The sequence below is a fragment of the Lissotriton helveticus genome, chromosome 9 (assembly GCF_964261635.1).
Source record: "Lissotriton helveticus chromosome 9, aLisHel1.1, whole genome shotgun sequence".
Lineage (NCBI taxonomy): Eukaryota > Metazoa > Chordata > Amphibia > Caudata > Salamandridae > Lissotriton > Lissotriton helveticus.
Window position 1 is genome coordinate 379,285,693 of NC_136070.1, and position 24,772 is coordinate 379,310,464.

The window sequence follows — 24,772 nt, forward strand, 5'->3', positions numbered from 1 at the left end:
ACACTTTATGCCACTCTACTATCCTCTGCTCCGTACTACTGTACAACACTACACTCAGTGGCATTCTACTTTTATGTCATTACAGTCTGCAACACTCTAATCTTTATGCCATTCAATGACACTACACTCCTCATGCCACTCGACGACACACCACTTTACAACACTGTCCACCACTCCACTCTGACATTAACTTTTCGACACTATAACACTCAACTCTATGCCACAACACTGTACAGTATGACGCGCCACTCAATTCTAGAACACTACTTCATTGTATGCCCCTCCGACACACCACTCTACAAGACGCTGTTCTACTACACTACAACTTACAGCACTCTTTCACTGTAATCTAAAACACTCCACTCAAACCTCTACTCTGACAATCTACTGCACTCTATTCCACTCAACACTCCAATCCGCTATATGCCCCTCCACACCACTGAACTTCACTATTCCACTTGATGAAACTACACTCTACGACACTCCACTCTGCCACCCAACAGCTCTCTACTCCAGTCTATGCCACTCAACGGCACTTAACTCGAACACACTCCACTCAGTGGCACTGCACTGTCCAGAACATTATGCCACTCCACTCTAGAACACTACTCCACTGTATGCCCCTCCACTTTATGCTACTCTACGGCACGCCACTCTACGACACTACACATTACAACACTCTGCTTCCCTAGTACTCTGACATTCCACTCAACAATATTACACTCAACAGCGCACCACTCGAACAGAAATACCTTTTATATAAAAAAAAAACATTGAATTTAAATGAAAAACCCAAAGGTTAGGTTCTAGTTGGGAACATTTAATTATTCTTAGAAATTCTAAAGTTATAGTTATAACTTATCATTTCTGTCTTGATGGAAATGTACTATAACTCACTCACCTCTGTACACAGTATTGTCAACTCACTAGCCACGCTATATTAACCATAATATCGCCCTCTACCATACACGCTATTAGACTAAATTATATAATTTGAGATGTCATGAGTATTGTGCTATCATTTAACATGCTATAAGTAATCTAATGTAAAAGGGTATAAGCAGTACATTGGGTGTATGGAAATACCCTGACTGATATAATCTCAGTAATTTCCATCATTTAGGAAGCCTATTGATTTGGTAAATGCAACAATGGAATGTCATGTACTGGCAAAGCTCTGAATAATTCTTCAATCTGGTTTCATCATTGTTTCCTTGCCATTGCACATTCCTCAACAGGCATAAAACTTAAGCTTTGTATGGCAACACAAAATAGGTAGGAGTTTATTTCTCTTATTACAGAAACACCTTTACTAACTGCTAGAATACTTCAGCATCATTCACTCAAATGTAGAATCTGAGTTATCTTAACTTGCCCATTAACACTTGAATAGAGGCAATGAAACATGTCATGTAATCATGCAATTCTTGTGAATAATTGCCTCATCCGCAGAAAATGTCACGTGTTATGAATAAAAGGCAACATAGGGTTGTTCTACCCAAAAGGATAGTGCCTTTAAAGCTCCTGAGTGAAGAATCATTAGTTAATGCATGTTCAGCAAGATGGAGGGTTCCTCAAAAGAATTCTTGACTTCAGATGCTGGGTTCCAGTGACTCCCAGACCAGGGTGGATCATTCATGCATTTGCTCCTGTCATTTGTCAATCCCACCATATTCATCAGCAATCCGTTCTGAAATGTTTTAGCCAAGGCCTTGATAGGTTCCTGGAATTGTGGGAACTTCCTGGAGCCCACATGAGATTCTGACCTCTCTGTGCCAATCTGTAATCTAAATTTAGATCCACTTATCCAATGGGGAATATTATTTAGGCTAAGGCATAGTGTGCCTATTCTTAGTAGCAAGTAGAGGACAATGGGCGGGGCCACTGGAATTCGGCGATTTTGCAGCAAAAGCGTTTTCTGCATAGTTGTGGCTTTCCTGCATTTGCCACACAATTCTTCATCCACTGCCTAATCTGAAAAATCAACCAATTAAAAGTTACAAAAAAATGTGATGACCGGTTTAACTGCATAGTGGAAGGCCCTTTGCAAAAGGTGATTGCTCATCTTACTGTTGGTTATTACTTTATTTGGGTGTTAAACTGGTACTAAATAGGTGAAACCTTTGCCCAGATAGTGTTAACTTGTGTAAAAATTACAAATAATGGGATAATACCATCACAAAATGTGCTGCATTATGGTGCATAATTTGCCTCCTCTTATTGCGTAACTTGGTCAACCCTCCCACATAATTCCAGTGGCCCTGGCTATAGGGTACATGTGAATTAAGTTAGCTAAGCCCATTGGGCATCTCTTAGCCATTCTTACGAAGTTACTTTCCTGTGCTCCTGCTGGGATGTTTTCTCCAGTTAGCTTCCAGCTGAGTCTGTGCTTGGTTAGTTAACAGCTATTCTAAATGTCGAACCTCGCATGCATTTTGGAGCAGAAAAGTTAGAATAAAATCTAATCGAGATGTAACCTCCTACTAAGTGCCTCCAATTCAACTCCCCTTCCAGCCGAACTCACCCCATTAAAAAACCTGTGATGAAGATTTTGTGATGGAAGATCCCAACAGTCTGAGGAGGCATTTTGGATCCATTTGTGGCAATCGTTGTTGAGGACATGGGCCATGGGCCAATTCCTTTAGAACTATGTGGGAGGTCCATTCATTGGAGAAAAATGAAGCAGACATAATTCCCTCTTAGGTGTCTAGAATGACTGAAACTAAAAACCAAGCTTTTACCATCAATCTTAACACAGTCCTAGAAGACTCAGAGGGCTCAGGGGACAGTTTATAACACAATAGCCGGCCACAAAATGAGGAGGCGTCTAGGATCTTGATTGGATCCCAAACTGAACTTTAAAATTTTCAACCTCCAGCTGCAAAGTTTTCTCAGCCAAATCGTGCTCACGGAGCATAGTGTCTGAGCTACTTTCATTCTACCTAGAAAAAGAGCCTTGGCAAAATATACAACAGTTGACCATTCTAATTGAAACCAAAAGCAAGCTGTGTGTTTGTGGACCTGATGAGGACCACTTTAAAGCAGAAGCCAGTGTTGGCTAGATAAATCTAGATTTTCAAAAAGGCACATTTTTAGAACAAAGAGCTTTTTGAGTGCCTAAAAATAAATACTGTTATAAATTCCCATTGCATCCAGATCCCACTGTTCACAGAACTGAAGAGGGTCTTGATTGGTATTGTATAAGACTGTCACCCACTGATAAAACTGTCTAGCTGTCTAAAAGCCTTCTAAAGATTATTTTGTCAGCCAAGTCAAGCCTAGCACATAAACGTTCCATTTATTCTGTTTGCGACGGAAAGTAATCGAATGGACGTTGTGGCATTAAGTGTTGTTGTGTATGCAGCTATCAGTTTGTGTATAGCCAGTTCTAAGATCTACTCAGTAGGTGTTACGGATTTCAGATGGAAGAGGTCCTACTACACAGAAGAGCTGCACTGGTGAGAAGATTATAGACCTGGGAAAAGACCTCTGTCTTACATTAGATGCATACACATCAAATACATCCATGTGCATTGTGCAGCATATCTATATAACAAGGATTGCATACTGTAAATAGAAATATTACATTTTTTTTGCAAGAGTTAAAGCATCTAATCCCATCAAAAAACAGTTCAAGCCTGACATTGCATTTAAAGCACAAGACACTGTCAGACCTGAAGCCCGTGGGTTCTTATCTTATAGAGAGGGCCTCAGCGGGTAGCTAAGGAGCTACTGGTAGCTCACCAGTACGCTCCAAGTACCTCCCTGAAGTGCAGCCCAGCACAGTACTTGTTAGACCGGTCAGCCTTATGGTGGTCTTCCCCCAAACTTTTTTGCCATACTGATCCATTTGTTTTTTGCTGATATTTTTGTTTGACTTGGGACTCTGCATCTTACCACTGCTAACCAGTAAGTATGTTTCTGTAGTAGGGGATCTCTGTGTATAGTCATAATCTAGTGAATAGTCCCGCCCATGTGCGTGGACCCCGGAGCAATCAAAAATAATCTCTTACAGTGTCAAAAAATGCAGAAATGCATAGACACTTAAGAGAGAATTTAAAGACAGATAATGCAGCCTAAAAAGGCTACACTGTCCAGTACTTCAACTAGAAATTCTACCATAAAATCCACAAAACAGCAAAGCCTGTACAGATTTCCCTTGCTTTACCAGCAAAATCCCTCAGGAATGATAGAGAGAAGAACCTGGACAGACAAGCCCCATAGGCTGCCATTATGTGGCTTAAATAGGATACTGTGCCTTTAAGGAACCTTCCAGAACCTTCTCCCAGTATCCCAGAATGCATACCAGGTCCAACTTAGTTTCAGTTCTTTTTTCCGGCTCCTGCAAGCAGGACCCTGGAGCATTGAGCTCTCCCTTTTCAAGGGTTTTGTTGGTGTTTTTTCACTAAATTCGATTTTTGTGCTTTTAAAGTACTTTGGTGACTTTCTTCTTGGGTTTCTGCACTCTTTTGCTGTCCATAATGCCTGCATTATTTGACAAATGCCCGGAGTGCTCCAGGAAGAAGGCCAAATCAGACCCCCATGAGGTCTGTATCCTCTGCCTTCCCTCTTCCCACATCCCTGAGGATTGTGTGATCTGTAGAGGCTTCTCTGGAAGGACCCTGAAGGACAGGAGAAAAATCAGACTTCAGGGACTTGAAGAAAGAAGATTGAAGGCTCGAGGTGGGTCAGGAGGGGCTCCTTCTGCCCATGCTGAGGCCTCTGGGGGGCTCCCCAGGGGCAGGAAGTCCAGCTCTCGTCCAATATCTCCGTCTGGGTCAGTTGCTATGACCATGACATCGAGAGGAAGGTCCACGGCCAGTTCCCGGTCTCCCCAGGGCTCTGGGTTGAGAAAACGTCGCCCGTCGACGTCGAGGGACGTTTACAGACCGCCGTCGATGACGTCGGCGTCGAGTGGACGACATCGGAGGACCCGGCGTCGGCGCTCGCCGTCGAGGCGACACCGCCGTTCGCCGTCGAAGTCATCGTCGTCGAGGGGATCCTCGTCGTCAGGGTCGCCGTCGAGACGGGAGAGGTCTCCGCCGCCGAAGAAGTCGACGTCGAGATGGTCTAAGAGATCGACGTCGAGACGGTCTAAGAGGTCGACGTCGGGGCGATCTAAGAGGTCGACGTCGAGACGTTCAAAGAGGTCGAGGTCGCCGTCGAGGCGCCATCGCCCGTCGTCGAGATTTCGAGGTTCGTCCATCTGGTCGGGGTCGACGTCGAGGCATAGACACCGGTCGACGTCGAGGAGTGTGGAACGGTCGACGCCGAAGGGCAGATCGCCGTCGAAGGGCTCGCGCTCGATGTCTGGGCACCGGTCTTCGGCGTCAGGAGGTCGTAAGGACAGGCCCAGGACTGTGGGGGGCTCCCCACAGTCTGGACATGGTGATGGCTCGCCGGGAACGGCGTATTCCGTGGTGTATACCCCGAAGAAGCCTACTCCGCCTCCTTTGCCTAGGGGTCCGCCTCCGAGGGCTCCGACCCCTCCCCCGTTGCTCCGAAGGTCCCGGTTCCGGTTACGCCTGCTCCACCGGTCCCGCCGAGATCGGTGTCGATGCCCAAGTACCCAACACCCCCGAAGAAGACTCCTAAGTCGAAGGTTCTTCCGATGCCTAAGGCGTCTGAACCGGGGAGGCCTACGGACAGGCCCAGACCCAAGAGATCTAGGTCTCGCTCGGGTAGACGAGACAGATCTAGGAGTGGAGGCGGGTCTTCATCGAGATCCAGGCATCGCCATAGGAGGCATAGGTCCCGGTCCCGTTCTGCCTCGGGGACTCGTTCCTACTCGCCAACGTTATCTGATTCACCGGAGACTAGGGTGTCCCCAATAGATGACATTGGCACGTTTCAGGAGGTTCTCCTGCGTGGGGCGGCGAAGTTGGGGATCAAGGTTACAGCTCCTACGCCTTCAACTTCTGTGATCTTTGAGACATTACATAAGAAACACCTGTCTCGCCCCCTACTACCGTTGGTGCCGGGGCTCCTTGAGCCTGCTGAACAGCTCTTCCTAACACCGGCGGTGGTGAAGTCTGCGCCTTCCAGGCTCATCAAGAAATACAGAGCTCCAGAGTCGGACCCAGTTTTCTTGAGAAAGGACCCGACACCGGATTCGGTGATCGTGACAGCGGCTCGGAAGCTCCATGCCACCTCCCCTGCATCCACTGTGCCTCCTGATAAGGAGAGCCGCTGGATTGACTCTGCTGGACGGAAGGAGTGTGGGACGTCCTCCACAACGATGAAGGCCGCCAGTGACTCGGCTCTGTTGGGACGATATGACCGTTCACTGTGGGACTCGATGGAGCAGTTTGCGGACCTCGTTCCTCGCGACCGCAGAGAGGACTTCATGGAGATCGTCCAGGAGGGGATGCTGGTCTCTAACCAGGCCATCAGTGCCGCGGCAGATATCTCCCTGCTGTCCGCGCATGGATACTGCCACGGTATAAACCAGAGACGCCATGCTTGGCTCAGGTTGACGTCGCTTAAGCCTGAAGCGCAACAACGTGTGGCGAATCTGCCGTTTTCCGGAGATACCCTCTTCGGGAAACACGCGGATGATGAAATGGCCAGGATGAAGGCCGAGGCGGAGACCCTGACGGCGGTGGGCTTGGAGAAGCCCAAGGAAAAGAAGCCCTACCACCAGTTCCAACGGCGGTTCGGGTCGCAGGGTCGTGGAAGGGGTCAGTCTTCTGGACAACATCAGCAGCAGCAACAACAGCAGCCATACAGAAGACCCTTCCAGAAGCGTCAGAGGGGTAGAGGGGCTCAGCAGTCCTCTACCGCGACCAAGGGCCCGGCCGGGTCTCGACCCTGAGCGGTTACTTCCCCCTCGTCCGTTACCCGCTCCGGTGGGGGGAAGTGTTCAATTTTTTCTGGCAGAGTGGAGAAAAATTACTCAGGACAAGTGGGTGCTGAATATTGTTTGCAATGGATACAGTCTTCGGTTCATCAGCCCTCCTCCATCGATCCCTCCGGTCAGCTCGCAGTACCAGCTGCGCGAGCTCCAGGCGGAGGCAGACATCCTGCTGAGGAAAAGGGCGATAGAGGACGTACCTCTGTCTCAAAGAGGAAGAGGTCTTTACTCTCGGTTCTTTCTCGTCCGCAAGAAGGACAAGAACGAGTTCAGGCCCATTCTGGACTTGCGACAGGCAAACAAGTGGATTCGCAGAGAAAAGTTTCGCATGCTGTCGTTGCATCAGATCTATCCTCAGTTGCAACAAGGAGACTGGATGTGTGCCATAGATCTACAGGATGCATACTTCCATGTGCCAATTTCATGCAAACACAAAGTTTCTGCGTTTTCAGGTCGGCACCAATCACTATCAGTACACGGTGCTTCCCTTCGGGCTGAAGTCTGCGCCCAGGACATTCTCAAAATGCATGGCAGTAGTGGCGGCACACCTGAGAAAGAACAAGGTGTTTGTCTACCCGTACCTGGACGATTGGTTGATCAAGGCCTCCTCCTTCTCGGAAGCTCAAGCGCACTTCCAGAAGACGTGCGTTCTCTTGAACAAGCAGGGATTGCACATCAACATGTCCAAGTCTGTACCGACTCCGGTCCAGTGTATCCAGTACTTGGGAGCCTCCATCAATACGCTGTCAGCAAGCGTGTCTCCTTCGGAAGAGCGACGTTTATCACTCCTTCGGAAGGCTCAGGCTCTCATGTCTGCTCCCTCCACGACAGTGAGGACCGTGTCTTCTCTGCTGGGATCGATGGCCTCGTGTATCTTCCTGACGCCACATGCGCGGCTGCACATGAGACCGCTGCAGGAGTGCTTGGAGGATCAGTGGGACCAGAGGAGAGGATCCTGGGACGACGAGATACGACTGTCTCTACATGCTCTTCAGTCTCTGAAGTGGTGGTGCTCGAAGGAGAATCTTCTCAGAGGTGTTCCCTTCCACAAGGACATTCACACACAGACCATCGTGACGGATGCGTCTCTCCAAGGCTGGGGAGCGCACTCCGGTGACCTGCAGATTCAAGGGACGTGGTCCCAGACAGAGTCCACGTACCACATCAATTTCCTGGAACTCAGAGCTGTTCACTTGGCACTGAAGGCCTTTCATCCGTCCTTTCAGACCAACTCTCTGCTTGTTCAGACGGACGACACGACAACGATGTATTACCTCAACAAGCAGGGGGGCTCGAGATCACGCACTCTGTCGCAGGAGGCGCAGGCGATCTGGCACTGGCTTCTGGCTCGAGGACTGTCGATAACGGCTACCCATCTGCCAGGTGTGCAGAATGTTCAGGCGGACGAACTGAGCAGACTCATTCAGGAAAACCACGAATGGGTCATAAACGACGAAGTTCTAGGAGAAGTCTTCGCAAGGTGGGGAACCCCAGACGTCGATCTGTTCGCCACTGCCGAAAACAGCAAATGCCGAGGCTTCGCCTCCAGGTACTACCAGCCGGGGACGCTGGGGAACGCGTTATGGATCAACTGGTCGAACAGCTTTCTGTACGCTTTTCCACCAATTCCCCTGATTCCGGCGGTTCTCATCAAGCTGTCCCACTCCAGGGCGAGAATGATTCTGATTGCCCCGGAATGGCCCAGGCAGTGGTGGTTCACGGACCTGCTTCACCGGTCTCTCCTTCCTCACATGAAGCTGCCGTGCAGGCCGGACCTTCTCACGAAGTTCGGGGGGCGGATGGTGCACCCCAACCTCTCGTCTTTGAGTTTGGCGGCATGGCTCCTGAAATAGTGCAATATGGCCATCTGAATCTCCCAGAGGATTGTATGGACATACTGAAGGAGGCTAAGCGACCTTCCACTAGGACTTCTTATGCTTACAAGTGGAAGAGGTTTTGCATCTGGTGCAAGTCTAAGAACTATGACCCTACGACATGCAAGGAAGATGTCATCATTCCGTATCTGTTGCATCTGGCGTAGTCTGGCCTTAATGTTCATTCCATTAAGGTTCATCTGGCTGCTTTGACTGCCTACAGGAAAGGCCCTTGACAGACTTCCTTTTTCCAGATCCTTGAAGAAAGTATTCCCTCCTGTCAGGCTTCCTTCGCCTTCGTGGGACCTGAATGTGGTGCTGTCCAGATTGATGAAGGAGCCTTTTGAACCCATTCATAAGGCTTCGTTGCAGCACCTGTCCTGGAAGGCGGCGTTCCTCGTGGCCATTACATCGGCCCGCAGGGTGAGTGAGATTCAGGCATTGTGTTGCCAGGAACCTTATACTGTATTTCATGCTGCTAAGGTTGTTATGCGTACTCACCCTAAGTTTCTTCCCAAGGTTGTTTCTGATTTTCATATCAACCAGACTATCACTTTACCTACGTTCTTTCAGAATCCTTCGTCTCCAGCGGAGAGGTCTTTACATTCCCTGGATGTGAGGAGGGTGCTGAAGTTTTATCTTGATAAGACTAAAGATATTCGTAGGTCAGACCAATTGTTCATCAATTATGGCTCAGTCAGGACTGGTCTTGCTACCTCTAAACAGTCCATCTCGAGGTGGATTGTGTCCTGCATACAATTGTGTTACTGCAAAGCTAATAAGACATTGGGGGGTAAGCCTAAGGCTCATTCCACCAGAGGCAAAGCTGCCACGACAGCTATGCTTCGTAATGTTCCCTTCGCAGAGATCTGCAAGGCGGCCACTTGGAAGTCGGTCCATACCTTTGCTAAGCATTACTGCCTGGACACTGATGCCAGGGCAGACGCTCAGGTTGGGCAGGCTTCGCTGCGGAATCTGTTCGCACAATAGTGGCGTAATTGTCTCTTCTCCACCGCCGCTTGGTTTGGGGATGGGCTTGCCATTCTATTCACTAGATTATGACTATACACAGAGATCCCCTACTACAGAAGGAGTAGTTTCTGTCCCGTAACTCCAGTTCTGTAGTAGGGGTATCTCTGTTATAGTCATAAGCGCCCTCCCGCCTCCCCGGTGGAGAAGTTATTCATGTACATAATGCTACAGGTCTGGCGTTTTTTATGCCTTCAAAAAGAACTGAAACTAAGTTGGACCTGCTATGCATTCTGGGATACTGGGAGAAGGTTCTGGAAGGTTCCTTAAAGGCACAGTATCCTATTTAAGCCACATAATGGCAGCCTATGGGGCTTGTCTGTCCAGGTTCTTCTCTCTATCATTCCTGAGGGATTTTGCTGGTAAAGCAAGGGAAATCTGTACAGGCTTTGCTGTTTTGTGGATTTTATGGTGGAATTTCTAGTTGAAGTACTGGACAGTGTAGCCTTTTTAGGCTGCATTATCTGTCTTTAAATTCTCTCTTAAGTGTCTATGCATTTCTGCATTTTTTGACACTGTAAGAGATTATTTTTGATTGCTCCGGGGTCCACGCACATGGGCGGGACTATTCACTAGATTATGACTATAACAGAGATACCCCTACTACAGAACTGGAGTTACAGGACAGAAACTACTCCTTGCTCATGCTCGAAAACATGGTAACATTGTCTTACACCTAATCTGAAAATTTAATGTTAAAATATAAATCCCTATTAAAGTGGTACGCAGGTCTGGAAATGAAATAATGCTTGTGCCTCTCATTTGTCTAGCCTTTCCAACATGTCTCAGTCCTGCCATTACAGCCTATGCATGCAATTTGTAAACTGGCAATATAAACCTCTTGCCAACCCCAAACCTTCCTTTTTAATACATGTAGGTCACCCCTATTGTAGTACCACCAAAGCCCAGAGGGCAGGGTGCAGTGTATTTTAAAAGTTGTAAGTAAATCAAAAATGGACTAGCTAAATAATCAAAAGGAAATAAATTGTTTTAATTTATCAAGGACTCAAGTATGTTTTGTCAACGGTTTGTGGCACCTGGTAGGTGTGCTCATAAAGCCCTCACCCACCAACCTAGTTGGTGGCATGCTTCATCATCGGGCCCACCCAGTGACACCTAGCGTGTCCCGGGTGTGCTTCGACGCCTGAAGACAGCGGAGCAGGTATGTCGCTGTGTGTGCGGTGAAGACTGTTATGGATTGTGAGTTTAAAACGGCTTGGCGGGGATCCCAGTGCCCAAGGGCAAATACACTTTATTGGCTGGGTCACCGTCAGCGGTTAAAAATAAGGCTATTGGATGCTAGGGGCGAGTTACGACCTCCCACATCCTGGGGTGTGTCAACATGTTTCAGCCAGTGCCTTATGTCTATGCTGGCTTTCTTCAGGACGGGTAAAAAAGGTGTGTGCAGTTAAAACTAGTGGGTGTATATCCAGACTATGTGTATACACGCCCTAAAGTGTTTTTCTATGTGTGAGTGGGGGATTCCCATCTCAAGAAAACACCTATACATGTAACATATAGGACAAGGACAAAACATACATGGAGAATGGTTAGAGTCACATGGCTGTATGATATATATACAGTTGGTTGCCGGCTCTATAGCGGTGTAGGTGCTGGCTATGAGCGGCTAGGGTGTAATGGTACTGGTGGTACCATTAGGGTGGGGTTCGCACTTGATTACGGTAGTGGGGTGGCTAAAACACGAATTGTACAAAGTTAGTGCACAGTGGTACAAGAGGAAAACATAAGAGTTCATTCTTACGCTAGTTTGTCAAGAATGCTACTTCATGGTTTGAGAAGTGGCATGGGTTGACCCTGTGGAATAAAAACATGGGTTTTGCCACAGATTGTTAGAGAGAGAGAGAGAGAGACCTGTGGGGGAGAAAACGCTTACCAGAGATGAAGAACCATCAGAGTACTCACAGAGTTCTTGGTCAGAGCCTGCCGTGGACCTGTACTGCCTCCTTCGCTGCACCGGTAGCGAATGGTCCTGGGAGTCAGCTTTTTATACTGTCAGTAGATTGTTAAATCATTTGCACCTGTATTTTCCGAGGAAAGGGTGAAAAGACTCGAAATACCGGGTCAGTGCGCTCGCGAGCGCTAGTCATGATTGCGGTGTCAATCTGCGCATGCGCGCTGTAGTGCGCTATTGCCGCGCATGCGCATTAGGATGCTTGTTCTGCGCATGCGCATTAGTGGGAGAGTCGGCACTACTCGCTTGCGCATGCGCGGTCAGCGCGGCGCGATTAAGAGCCATTCGGTGCTGCTATTAATAACGTGTTTAAGTAATGAACTGAGGCAATGGGAAGTAATTATTAACAGGAGCATGCCTCATTCAAACTGGACAATGGTCTTTGGAAGGGTGGTACTGTTGGAGGGCATGCCTTATTATAACCAGACAATGGTCTGTGGAAGGCTGGCACTGTTGGGGAGGTGGGGGGGGGGGGGGGTTGGGGTCACGTCCTAATCACGTGTGGGACAAAGAGTTCCACGGAATGGCATCGTTGAGCCCATTGGTCGATGTTGAAAGACGGTATATCCATCTTTGTTCTTTGCCTAGAAGTCTTTTGTCATTTTCAGTGGCACTTTCCGGGATCTGCTCAATTATTGTCCAATTAAAGTCATTGGGTGTGTGGCAGTGGGTGATGAAATGATTTGTAAGCTTGCTTACGTTTTTTTTGCATCGGATCGTGCTTCGATGCTCAGTAATTCTGGTCTTGATCTTTCGGGTGGTCATCCCCACATAGCGGAGGCCACATGTGCACGTCAGGAGGTACACCACGTTGCGTGAGTTGCAGTTGGTGTGGCTTTGTTGCGTCCATATTTTGTTAGGTTCCAGGTGGAGCGTTCTGGTATGTGTGGTCAGATGACACACACTGCAATCATTGCAAGGGTAGTGTCCAATGACCTTCGGAAGTCCCCAAGCATTCAAGATGGTATTCGCTGGTTGTTTGTGTGGTAGTCTGGGTCTGGTGCTCACCAGCTGGTCCTTGAGGTTTTTGTTCCTTTTGTAAGCGAATCTTGGTGTTTCCCAATTTCTCTGTCCAGAGTTGATGATCCTCCAGTGTTTTTTTATGATTTTGGTCACTTCGTTGGAGGCCGTATTGTAGGTAGTGACGCAAGTGATTGGTTGTTCCTGGTCATCTTTCACGTGGTTCTCCAGAAGGGCATCCCGGTTCTGGTTTCTCGCCCTTTTCTGGGTTTTGCGAATGATGGTTTTGGGGTATCCACGGTTTTCAAGTTTGGTGGCTAATTCAGCAGATTGTGCTTTATAGTCATTTACATTGGTGCAGTTCCTTCGGATGCGGAGGAACTGTCCGAATGGTAGGTTTTCTCTCAGGGGCCGGGGGTGAAAGCTGTTGTAGTGCAGTAGGGAGTTCCTGGCCGTAGGTTTGTAGTAAGTCGTCGTGGTTAGGGTTCCATCTTTTGCCCTGATGTCTAGGTCCAGGAAGGGCAATGCTTCGTTACTGGCGGAGCTAGTAAACTTCAAGTATTGGTCCCTGGTATTGAGCCATGTCATGAAGTTGTCCAGGTCAATCTGTGTGCCTTGCCAAATGACCAGGATATCGTCAATGTACCTGTGCCATTTCAGGATATGGTGACTGAAGGGGTTACTGGTCGTGGCAATGTGGGAGCACTCAAAGTGGTGCACGTATAATCCTGCTACACTCGGAGCAAAGACGCTGCCCATGGACGTGCCATTTGTTTGCAGGTAGAAGTCGCCTTCGTACTCAAAGAAGTTTTGACGTGCACATGTGGCCTCCGCTATGTGGGGATGACCACCCGAAAGATCAAGACCAGAATTACTGAGCATCGAAGCACGATCCGATGCAAAAAAAACGTAAGCAAGCTTACAAATCATTTCATCACCCACTGCCACACACCCAATGACTTTAATTGGACAATAATTGAGCAGATCCCGGAAAGTGCCACTGAAAATGACAAAAGACTTCTAGGCAAAGAACAAAGATGGATATACCGTCTTTCAACATCGACCAATGGGCTCAACGATGCCATTCCGTGGAACTCTTTGTCCCACACGTGATTAGGACGTGACCCAAACCCCCCCCCCCCCCACCTCCCCAACAGTGCCAGCCTTCCACAGACCATTGTCTGGTTATAATAAGGCATGCCCTCCAACAGTACCACCCTTCCAAAGACCATTGTCCAGTTTGAATGAGGCATGCTCCTGTTAATAATTACTTCCCATTGCCTCAGTTCATTACTTAAACACGTTATTAATAGCAGCACCGAATGGCTCTTAATCGCGCCGCGCTGACCGCGCATGCGCAAGCGAGTAGTGCCGACTCTCCCACTAATGCGCATGCGCAGAACAAGCATCCTAATGCGCATGCGCGGCAATAGCGCACTACAGCGCGCATGCGCAGATTGACACCGCAACCATGACTAGCGCTCGCGAGCGCACTGACCCGGTATTTCGAGTCTTTTCACCCTTTCCTCGGAAAATACAGGTGCAAATGATTTAACAATCTACTGACAGTATAAAAAGCTGACTCCCAGGACCATTCGCTACCGGTGCAGCGAAGGAGGCAGTACAGGTCCACGGCAGGCTCTGACCAAGAACTCTGTGAGTACTCTGATGGTTCTTCATCTCTGGTAAGCGTTTTCTCCCCCACAGGTCTCTCTCTCTCTCTCTCTAACAATCTGTGGCAAAACCCATGTTTTTACTCCACAGGGTCAACCCATGCCACTTCTCAAACCATGAAGTAGCATTCTTGACAAACTAGCGTAAGAATGAACTCTTATGTTTTCCTCTTGTACCACTGTGCACTAACTTTGTACAATTCGTGTTTTAGCCACCCCACTACCGTAATCAAGTGCGAACCCCACCCTAATGGTACCACCAGTACCATTACACCCTAGCCGCTCATAGCCAGCACCTACACCGCTATAGAGCCGGCAACCAACTGTATATATATCATACAGCCATGTGACTCTAACCATTCTCCATGTATGTTTTGTCCTTGTCCTATATGTTACATGTATAGGTGTTTTCTTGAGATGGGAATCCCCCACTCACACATAGAAAAACACTTTAGGGCGTGTATACACATAGTCTGGATATACACCCACTAGTTTTAACTGCACACACCTTTTTTACCCGTCCTGAAGAAAGCCAGCATAGACATAAGGCACTGGCTGAAACATGTTGACACACCCCAGGATGTGGGAGGTCGTAACTCGCCCCTAGCATCCAATAGCCTTATTTTTAACCGCTGACGGTGACCCAGCCAATAAAGTGTATTTGCCCTTGGGCACTGGGATCCCCGCCAAGCCGTTTTAAACTCACAATCCATAACAGTCTTCACCGCACACACAGCGACATACCTGCTCCGCTGTCTTCAGGCGTCGAAGCACACCCGGGACACGCTAGGTGTCACTGGGTGGGCCCGATGATGAAGCATGCCACCAACTAGGTTGGTGGGTGAGGGCTTTATGAGCACACCTACCAGGTGCCACAAACCGTTGACAAAACATACTTGAGTCCTTGATAAATTAAAACAATTTATTTCCTTTTGATTATTTAGCTAGTCCATTTTTGATTTACTTACATATAATCCGGGGGATAAGGACTAGCTTTCTGGTCCTCTCTCTCCTTCTTGATACACGCATATTTTAAAAGTTGGACATGCACTTTAAACTTTTACATGTCCTGGTAGGGAAACTCTTAAATTGAGCTTTTAACTACTGCAGGGCTTACCTCTCCCTTAAGTTAACTTTGGGTTACCTTATTACATTTAATAAGTGAGAACTTTCAATTGGGAGCAGGTGGGAATGTTGAGTTTGGCGTCTAAGGAATTGTAATTTAAAACTCTTGCTTTTTTACTTGGAGTATCCACGCTAAGCAAACTAGCTGCCTCTTCTCTCGCTTCCTGCTATTTTTCACTTCTCCCACCTTCCGTTTCCTGCCACCATCGCCCCTCCCTCCCCCAGGACTACTTAATATAGTACGCAGAGCAGCCCCATTGAGCAGGTCCTTGTGCAGGCTCCCCCTTGCTGAGCCTTCAGGTCTCCATGCCCCGCTTGCTGGTCCTCCTGTGTACCACTGTCACAAATGCTCACCTCTCCACCGCCCTCCCTCCGCTACTGCCTTGCCTGTTATTTTGTTTTAATTGTCACTTATCTGTACCATATTTTGATTTTTCCTCTCTATTTAGCCTGTTTAGCAGAGATTCCACTAACATGTCTAATTGAGGTGTCTAGTTAACCAATTTCTATCTTCATTTACTTTATTTACTTGTGGTATCTCCTGTAAGCAAGCCGATAATCTTGTCGCTCGCTTCCTGGCGTTTTTGCAGTTTTTTCACTTCTCCTGCTACCCAGCCACCCTCCCTCACCCAGGACTTACTTAATGGAGGCTGCAATGGGCACGCCAAAGGCCTATCTGTGTCTGGACTGCGCTCCGCACAAGGAACCCTGGCCTACCAGCCACCCTCCAATACTTCACCGATGAGCTTGTGGCCCTGGACCCCAGACGCCGCAACAACTGCTGCAGCGCTTCTACGCAATCAACAGAATGACCCTTGGTTTGCCACCACTGCTGATTCACATGCAACTCAGGACCTCCTACCTGCAAAGAAATCCTCGCCACATCCTCCCCGCCTACTGTGAACACCCTGGAACTTCTCCGGTGCATCCTGATCAGCGCCCGCTCCCTATGCAAACATGCCACAGAAATCTGGTACACTATCACCAACCTCATCCCGACATGATCTTAATCACCGAGACCTAGCTCAACCCCTGACTTCTCCATCACAAAGCCCAATGGCTAGAACATTATACTCCGAGACCACACCAACAAGCACAGAGGAGCTATCGCCATCATCAATAAGGATTCTCTCCGCTGCACAACCACTGAAGACAACGCCACAATGATAATGGAACACCTCAACTTTCAGCTCCAAACTATCGGCAAGATGACCATCAGAGGCCCCCTCGCCTACAGACCCCCAGGACCACACCCCAGCTTCTGTTACGCCATGTCGAATTCATCACCCTGCTAGCTATCGACTCGAAGCACTACATATTCCTAGGTGACCTCAACTTCCAACTTAATGACCCCAACATTGGCTTCCCCCAACTGGTCACAACCCCACACATAGCGCAGGACACATGTTGGCCCCTATCTTCGCAGCCAGTGACTGAATCAATTTCAGCCACGTCACTGCACTTACTGAGACTGACCAAGCTATCATCCACTTCACCATCGCATGTTCCCCAGGCACCAACACTAGGCACCTGGGCTTCTCCCATTGCAGCTGGACAAAAGTGGCAGAGACCCAATGGACCGGTGCCCTCAACACCACCCAGCCTGATGACTCTACCAACCTGGAACATCTCTGTTACCAACTACACTGACGGTTGTCCCCCCTGAAGCTAGCCAAAAGCTGCAGATCCACCAAACAAGCAAGCTGGCACACACCAGAACTTAGGACCATTAAATGTAACTGCAAGCGAAAAGAAAGACTATGGCACCCCAGCAGAGACCCCACAAACCGAGCTGCCTTCAAGTAAGCTTTCCACAGATACCACCAAAGCCTCAAGCCCACAAAGAAACACCCTGACATCCCTCATCGAAGCAAGCGCCGACCACAGGAAGGAACTCTTCAGCATAGTCAGGGTTATCCCACCCATCAGCCACCGAGAACATGATCTGCCCATCCCAAGAACTCTGCGACACTCTGGCAAACTACTTCCACCACAAGATATCTGCCATCTACAGCAACTTTCTACCCCCACCCACTGACTTCACAACCTCCTCACACAAACGGACATCACCCACGGCCACCCGCTCACCGCATGGAGCCTACTCACCATTCAAACAGCCATCATGATCTCCATCCACTCCAGGGCACCCATGGAACCCTGCCTCCAACACTTTTTCAAACTTGGAATCAAAGAAGTCAGTGTTGAACTCTCCTCCATCGCCAACTCCTCCATCACCACGGCCGCCTTCTCTGATGGATAGAAACATGCCGAGGTCAGCTCCCTCCTGACTAAACCCTCCACACTCCATCACAGTGACATCCAGGGAGATACCCTCATATGGATCGCATCCTTCACAGAACGTACCAGGAGAATCCACCTTCCAACCTTTTACTCGGGCCCAAAAACATCAACTACAGCATCCCCCAAGGCTCTTCCCTCAGCTCCACCCTTTTCAACACCTAAACGACACCCCTGGCCGACGTTGTCAGAACCCGTGGACTCTGCATCGTATCCTATGCAGACGACACCCAGCTCATCCTCGTGCTCACAGAAGAACCCTCCACCACAAAAAACTTCCACAGCACCACGACGAGTTTCACAGATTCGATAAGGACCAACTGCCTGAAACTCAACACAGACCAGACAGAAGTGCTGATTTTCAGGAAGAACACCTCCCCGTGGGACAACACATGGTGGCCTGCTGAACTCTAATCCACACCGACTGAACACACCTGCAACCTCTGCATCATCCTGGACATCAAACTCACTATAAAGGGCCAGATCAATGCAGTCTCCTCTGCCTGCTTTCACACCCTCTGAAAAATCTTCAGGTGGATCCCCGTCAACACCAGGAAGACAGTCACTCAAGCCCATGTCACCAGCCGACTGGCCTACAAAAATGCTCTCTACTCCGGAACCTTCTCCCAACTCCTCAAGAGACTCTAGACTATAGAGAACTCATTAGACATACTGCTCTTCAGCTTCCTCAAACTGGCCCACATCATCCCTTACCGCAGGAACCTCCACAAGCTACCCATATAAAAAAGATGCCTTTTCAAGATGCTGATATACACCTACAAGGCCCTCCACAACCAGGGACCAGCATACCTCAACCACACCTGAACTTCCACCAACCTGCCAGACACCTGTGCTCTGCCTCCCTCGCCAACACGCCCAGCATTCATCGAAGCTACAGTGGTGGTGGTTCCTTCTCCAGCCCTGCCGCCAAGTCCTGGAACGACCTACTCGTCCACCTGCAAACATTGCCCTCGATAGCAAAATTGTGAGCACCATTTGGGTGCAGTCAAGGAGGAACTCTGCAGTCTTCCCTGGTAGTACCATCTTACCAGGGTGGGACAAGGTGCCAAATGATAATGCATGTCACATTACGTGAGTTAAACCACCTCTTCCAATTTTTGGAACTGCCCTCACTCTGGGAGATCGTATTATAGTAGGTAGCTACACAAAAATTAGGTAGGTTTTCCGCTTAAGACCAAATTGGTTTGGAGCACACCTAGGGTGTCATGCCTTTTCTTGGCTGTGTGATGTTGTGAAAAAGGACAGGTGTGAGCCTGCTAATGCCCTTTTTCTCTCTTTTTGTGTAATATAGTGTTTGGCACAACATTTACCTGTGAGAGAAAGCTAGAACAATGGTGTGAAATATATTAACAGTGATCACTGATCTTTAGTGATAAAGAAAAATGGAAGGGTTTTCCTTCAATGGCAAGGAATTCCTCCCCATTCTAGCAGCACCCCTGATTATATGGGACACTATCTTAGTGCAGACAGTAACACAGATGAACCACTGGGATTAGTTATCGGATCTCAAAAGAACACATGACAACTATGCTCCAAGGAGCAGTGATGACGGAATACTTGAAAGGCAATGTGGCTCCAAGAGGCCTTGTTGTCACCAATGAGCCAAGAATTTATCTTGAGGATAAAGAATTTAAAAAAAAGTGGTACTCAATAGCCTAGACATGTACCAGGGATTGCCTAGTATTGATCCTTAAACAGCTAATAGATTATCCAATGCCCTGGTAATTGAAATAAATTAAAGCACAAGAGAATGCATTGAAAACACAGCTCTCTATTACAGTATTTAAAAAGAAATTGGAGGAGGTAAATGAGGGACTCTCAGAGTACAAAGATTACCTGATGCAATCTAAAATAAATAACTTCCAGAGGGATCTGGCCACCTGAAAGTCTACCCATACACTAAAGAAGATTATGTGAGAAGAGAGAGTGACTCTTCCTTCACATCAGAAGAAAGAATTCCTCAAGGTTGGATAGATCCTGAAGAGGTGTGGCGCCGCGGCTAGGGCGACTGACTCCGGAATCTGGGGATCATGGTTCGATCCCCGGCACCGGCGCAAGATTAGCCTAGCACCATGTGACTCTGGGCAATAGCTTGCTTAATCTTTCCGACGGCCCCCAGAGGCTAAAGACCCTTACGGGTGATTGTGCGCTGTTCAAAAAATGTGGATGTGGATCCTCTGATACCCCACTCGTATACTCTTATAAGAGAGGAAGTGGGGGGAGATGAACTATAGACAAAACCACAGAACCCAAGGACTGAATAATGTTGGTAAACAGCCTGCACCACTATGGGGATGGCCACCATACGGCTTTCCACAATCCACACCATCAGGAATTCCCATGGCAATCACCTCACCTGCGTTTTTTTTTTTAGATAGAGCTCCAGGCTGGGGGAGATCCAAAAACAAGGATTGCAGGGTCACCTGGAGACGAGCATACCAGAGACTTATAAGACTCATTAACGTGGCGAGTGGCCCTATATCTATTTCAACTGAGCCATGGGTGGAAATTGTAAAATCTCTTGTAGCCATACATGAGGCTGTCACCAGTGAGACCCAACGAACTTCAGCTAGGTCTGGGCTTAAAACTAAAAACAAAACCAACCAAGCTGTCCCCGATCCCACAGTAAAAAGGAAGAGGGGAGGTGTCCCGCAGAGGCCCACAACTGCAAAAGCCCCAAGGATAAATCGAAATGGAGGATGCAACACATTATATGAATGTAATGCCATAGAAACTGCCCCTTCCATCTGCCCAGACTCTTAACTTTGATTCTATAGGTGGCAAATGCCCCAATGCCAACGAGGAAATGTGGAGAAGGCTTGAAAATCTACTGCCCACATCACTAACTCCAATTACCTATAGATTGACCCAGATTGAGGAGCGTTTAAATAACTTTGAATCCCAGGCTAAGTCTGATTTTTCTGTCCTAGAGGGCCTTCTTGTTCAGCCTAAGCCCACTGCTGCGTATATATCCAGTAAGCTCGGTAACACGGTCCCAGTTATGGTGTCAGCTAATTCTAAGCCCCCCAGTCCACAGGTAATGGATTCAATTGCTTCTATTCATGCCCCACACAAACTTTCAGTACCACCGAATGGAAATCACATTTAAATGGGGAATATGTCCAGCGAATTTGCCCAATCCCTCTTGAGCATTCCAGGGGATGGAAGTGCGGTAGCAGCGTCTGCAACAAATAACTCGCTAAAGGAGAACAATTGCAAAAGCCGTGCACCAGCAAGACAAGTTAGTCTACCACAAGGACCACTTGGCCGTGGAGGTCTGGAACACTCCATCAGTAATTGACTATCGGCATCTACACCTTTCCCCTGCAGCAGCTCCTCTAGTGGTTATTTTGAGGAATGTTCCAGTGTTGCGGAAGGACAGACTGAATCTACTGAACAATTATTATTTAAAGCCCTGCTCTGGTGTAATACTCAATTGAAGGATGCTGGGACTTGGGAGGATGGTATTATCAACCACATGATCATGGCTAGACGCTCACAGTGGATCGGCCCCTCTAGGAAGGAAGGGAATGGTGACTGTGTAGTTGTAAATTTTAATAACGAATATACTAGATTTTTGTAGGATATTTTGGGCAGGAATCATGGGAGATATTCTGCCAAAATGTTAGTTCTTCCTCTAGGGTTCTTTTACAAACCCGGGCCCCACTCCATCACCGAGCAGAGCTGCCCAAGGGTGGCAAGACAACCATGGGCACCCCTTTGCTTAGTATATAGACAAACTGAGGTCCCACTGTCTAACAGATTTGCCCCATTATCTGATCTAGATCTATGTGATTGATTACAGTCACCTATCCCTACATTGGCAGAAAATATGGATAGCCGATTAGCTTCTTCCCCGGCACACATAGTAGGATTGGATCAACCAGAGGCCTCGCATTGGGCGAGTATGGAAACTTTATTACCTCCTGCTAACCACGAGGGTTCACCCCCCCCCTTAATCTCCCTGTTATCATGGAATATTGCCGGCTTATCCTCTAAAACTATGTCATCAGACTGGGCAAACTATATTGAGGGGCATGACTTTATTGCCTTTCAGGAGACATGGTCTGTGAACATGACTTATCGTCCAGGTCATCTGGCTTTTGGTAAGGCGGTGATTGCAAATAGCAAGGGGAGACCTAGTGGGGGATTGATAACATGGGTTAGGCAACAGACATCTTTCAAATAGAAGAGCTACCAATAGATAGCCCACACATCCTTGCCATTAAGGTTAGCTCAGCGGGTGAGTTAGATTTTATATTACTCAATGTGTATGCAAAAGGGATTGCCTGTGGGAAAGTATCACCAACCATCTCCCTCCTGGACACCCTTATAAACGACTTAGTTGGCCTAAACGTACTGGTGATTGCAGGTGATCTAAACTGCACATTTGAGCCCCTGGGTCCTGATGACCGTAGTCTTAGTATGGAGGAAGACTCGAACTGGGGGATACCATCTGTGTCGCTGCCGCCCATTATTAAATGGACAGAGGCGGCGTTGCAGTTAAAAAGTTTATCTCTGGGGGGGAGGCTCAGGGCAGTTAATGGTAGATCTCCTTCAGATATGGAAGGTACCAACACTTTCAATAATGGGTTAAGAAGTAGCAGAATAGACTACTTTCTTATTAGCTTGGAGCTTTGGCCAAGACTTGTGGACATGCTGGTCCAGCAAAGACCGGAGAGTGACCATGACCCTTATTACTAACCTTTATAAGGAAGGCACTAGACCCCCCAAGGCCACGCATGGAAACAGCTACAGGAGATGTAATCATGTCGCAAGACCGGCGATGGCGAAATGGGCAGTGGTGTCAGAAGAGGAAAGTACCCCAAGCCAGATTAAGTTAACCATTGAAGAAACATTAGTATTACTTTCCTCTATAGATACCCATGATGAGTCCTTTTTATGTTATGTTATGTTATCTTTATCTGTTATGCGCACAGCTGCTCCAGCTAAGGAGCGTCCTGGCACAGCGACAAGGTAGGACAATAACACAACAAGAACAGAATAGGCGTAAAAAGTAACTGGGTTTAAAACAGAAAAGTTTTAACTGCTCTCCTAAAAAGCATGAGATCCTCCATCTGGCGGATATCTAAGGGCAAAGAATTCCAGATGGTAGCCGCTTTGACGCGGAAGGAACGCCCTCCGGAGCGGCTAAGCCTAAATCTAGAAACCACGGTGAGGGCCTGACCTTGAGAGCGAAGGGCACGCGTGGGTATGTAAAAGGAAACAAGATTGGACAGAATTTGGGGGCCAATACCTTTCAAAATTTTAAAGGTTAAGCAAAGAACCTTAAAATGGATTCGCTTCCTCACTGAGAGCCAGTGAAGGGAGCGGAAAACATTGGACACCGAGCAAAATTTGGGCAAACCAACAATCGCTCTGGCCGCCGCATTTTGTACTCGTTGTAAACGAGTAAATTCCGCCTGATTTGCTCCAACCAGGAGAGAGCTGGCGTAATCCAGGCGCGAGATGACAGTGGCCTGGATCACCACCTGCCTGGTAGGAGCATCAAAGTATTTGAGGATAGGTCGTAGTCCTCGCAGCAAGCCGAAGCAGCAGGCGGCTGTTTTTTTGGTGTGGCCGACAAAGGTAAGGCCGGCATCCAGCCAAACTCCCAGGTTTTTCAGCTCAGACACCGGGGTTGGAGTTGGTCCCAGTTCCGCGGCCACCATTTGTCCCCCCACAAGTCCACCTCCTTCCCGACGACCATAACCTCTGTTTTGGTGGCATTAAGCTGGAGACAGTTAACTGTCAACCAGCTGGCCACCGCCTTCAGTCCATTCTGAAACCTGGGGGCATCTTGCTCCGCGTCCCCGCTGAGAGTAACCGCTAGCTGAGTATCGTCTGCGTAGGAGACCAGGGTCAAGCCCCACTGCCTAGCGACCTCAGCCAGCGGTCTCACGTATAGATTGAATAACGTGGGACTCAGCGAGGACCCCTGCGGAACCCCCATGGCCAGTGGCTGGAAATTGGACTTAAAAGGAGGGGTGGCCACACAGAAGGAACGGTCGTCAAGGAAAGAGCGGAACCACTGCAGAGCCTGGCCGCCAACGCCACAGTCCTCGAGCCGATGCAAAAGGATGGTATGGGAGACCGTGTCGAAGGCGGCGCTGAGATCTAATAATATCAGCGCCGCCGTCTGACCAGCATCCAGCACCGCTCGGAGTTGTTCAACCATCACAAGAAGGGCAGTTTCCGTGCTGTGCCCAGCACGGAAGCCATGTTGCGTGGGATCAAGGACATTGGTCCGGGCGAGATGTTCCGACAAGATGATGTTAACATGGGCCTCCGTTATCTTTGCCGGCCAGGGTAGCAGTGAGATGGGGCGATAACTTTCCGGTTTTGAAGGGTCCAGGGTAGGTTTCTTAATGATTGGGGACACCACCGCCTGCTTCCACTTGGTTGGGACCACACCCGACTCCAGAGAGGTCTCATGAAGGTACACAGGAACCTTTATGCAAAATTGAAGACCTTATTTACTAAAAATAGGAAAGCACCTAGGAATATAATAAGAAAATCAGCCAAATGGTATGATGATGCATGTGGGACTGCATTTAGACACCTCTCCCAAGCAATCGAGATGGGAGTCCAACAAGTGGTCAAAATTGCAATGGTAAATTATAAAAAAGCCCAATTCAGGGCTAAGAAGAACTTTGACGAGGGCAGATGGAAAGAATTAACTAATGCTAGCAATGGTAAGAATTGGACAAAATTCTGGCAATTAGTCAAATGGGGCAGCGGAGAAACAGGACCGATACAAGTTAATAATGTGCCAGCCGAACTCTGAGTCACGCATTATCAAGCACAATTTGCCACACCGCCAAGTACTCTAACTGAATATCCTGAGTTTACTTCTGAGGTTGTTTTACCATTTCATATAGGGGAAATATAAAGAGTTCTGGACGGTGTCCTATCAGGAAGGGCTCCTGGACCAGATTGTATCCGGGCCGATATATGCATACTAGAT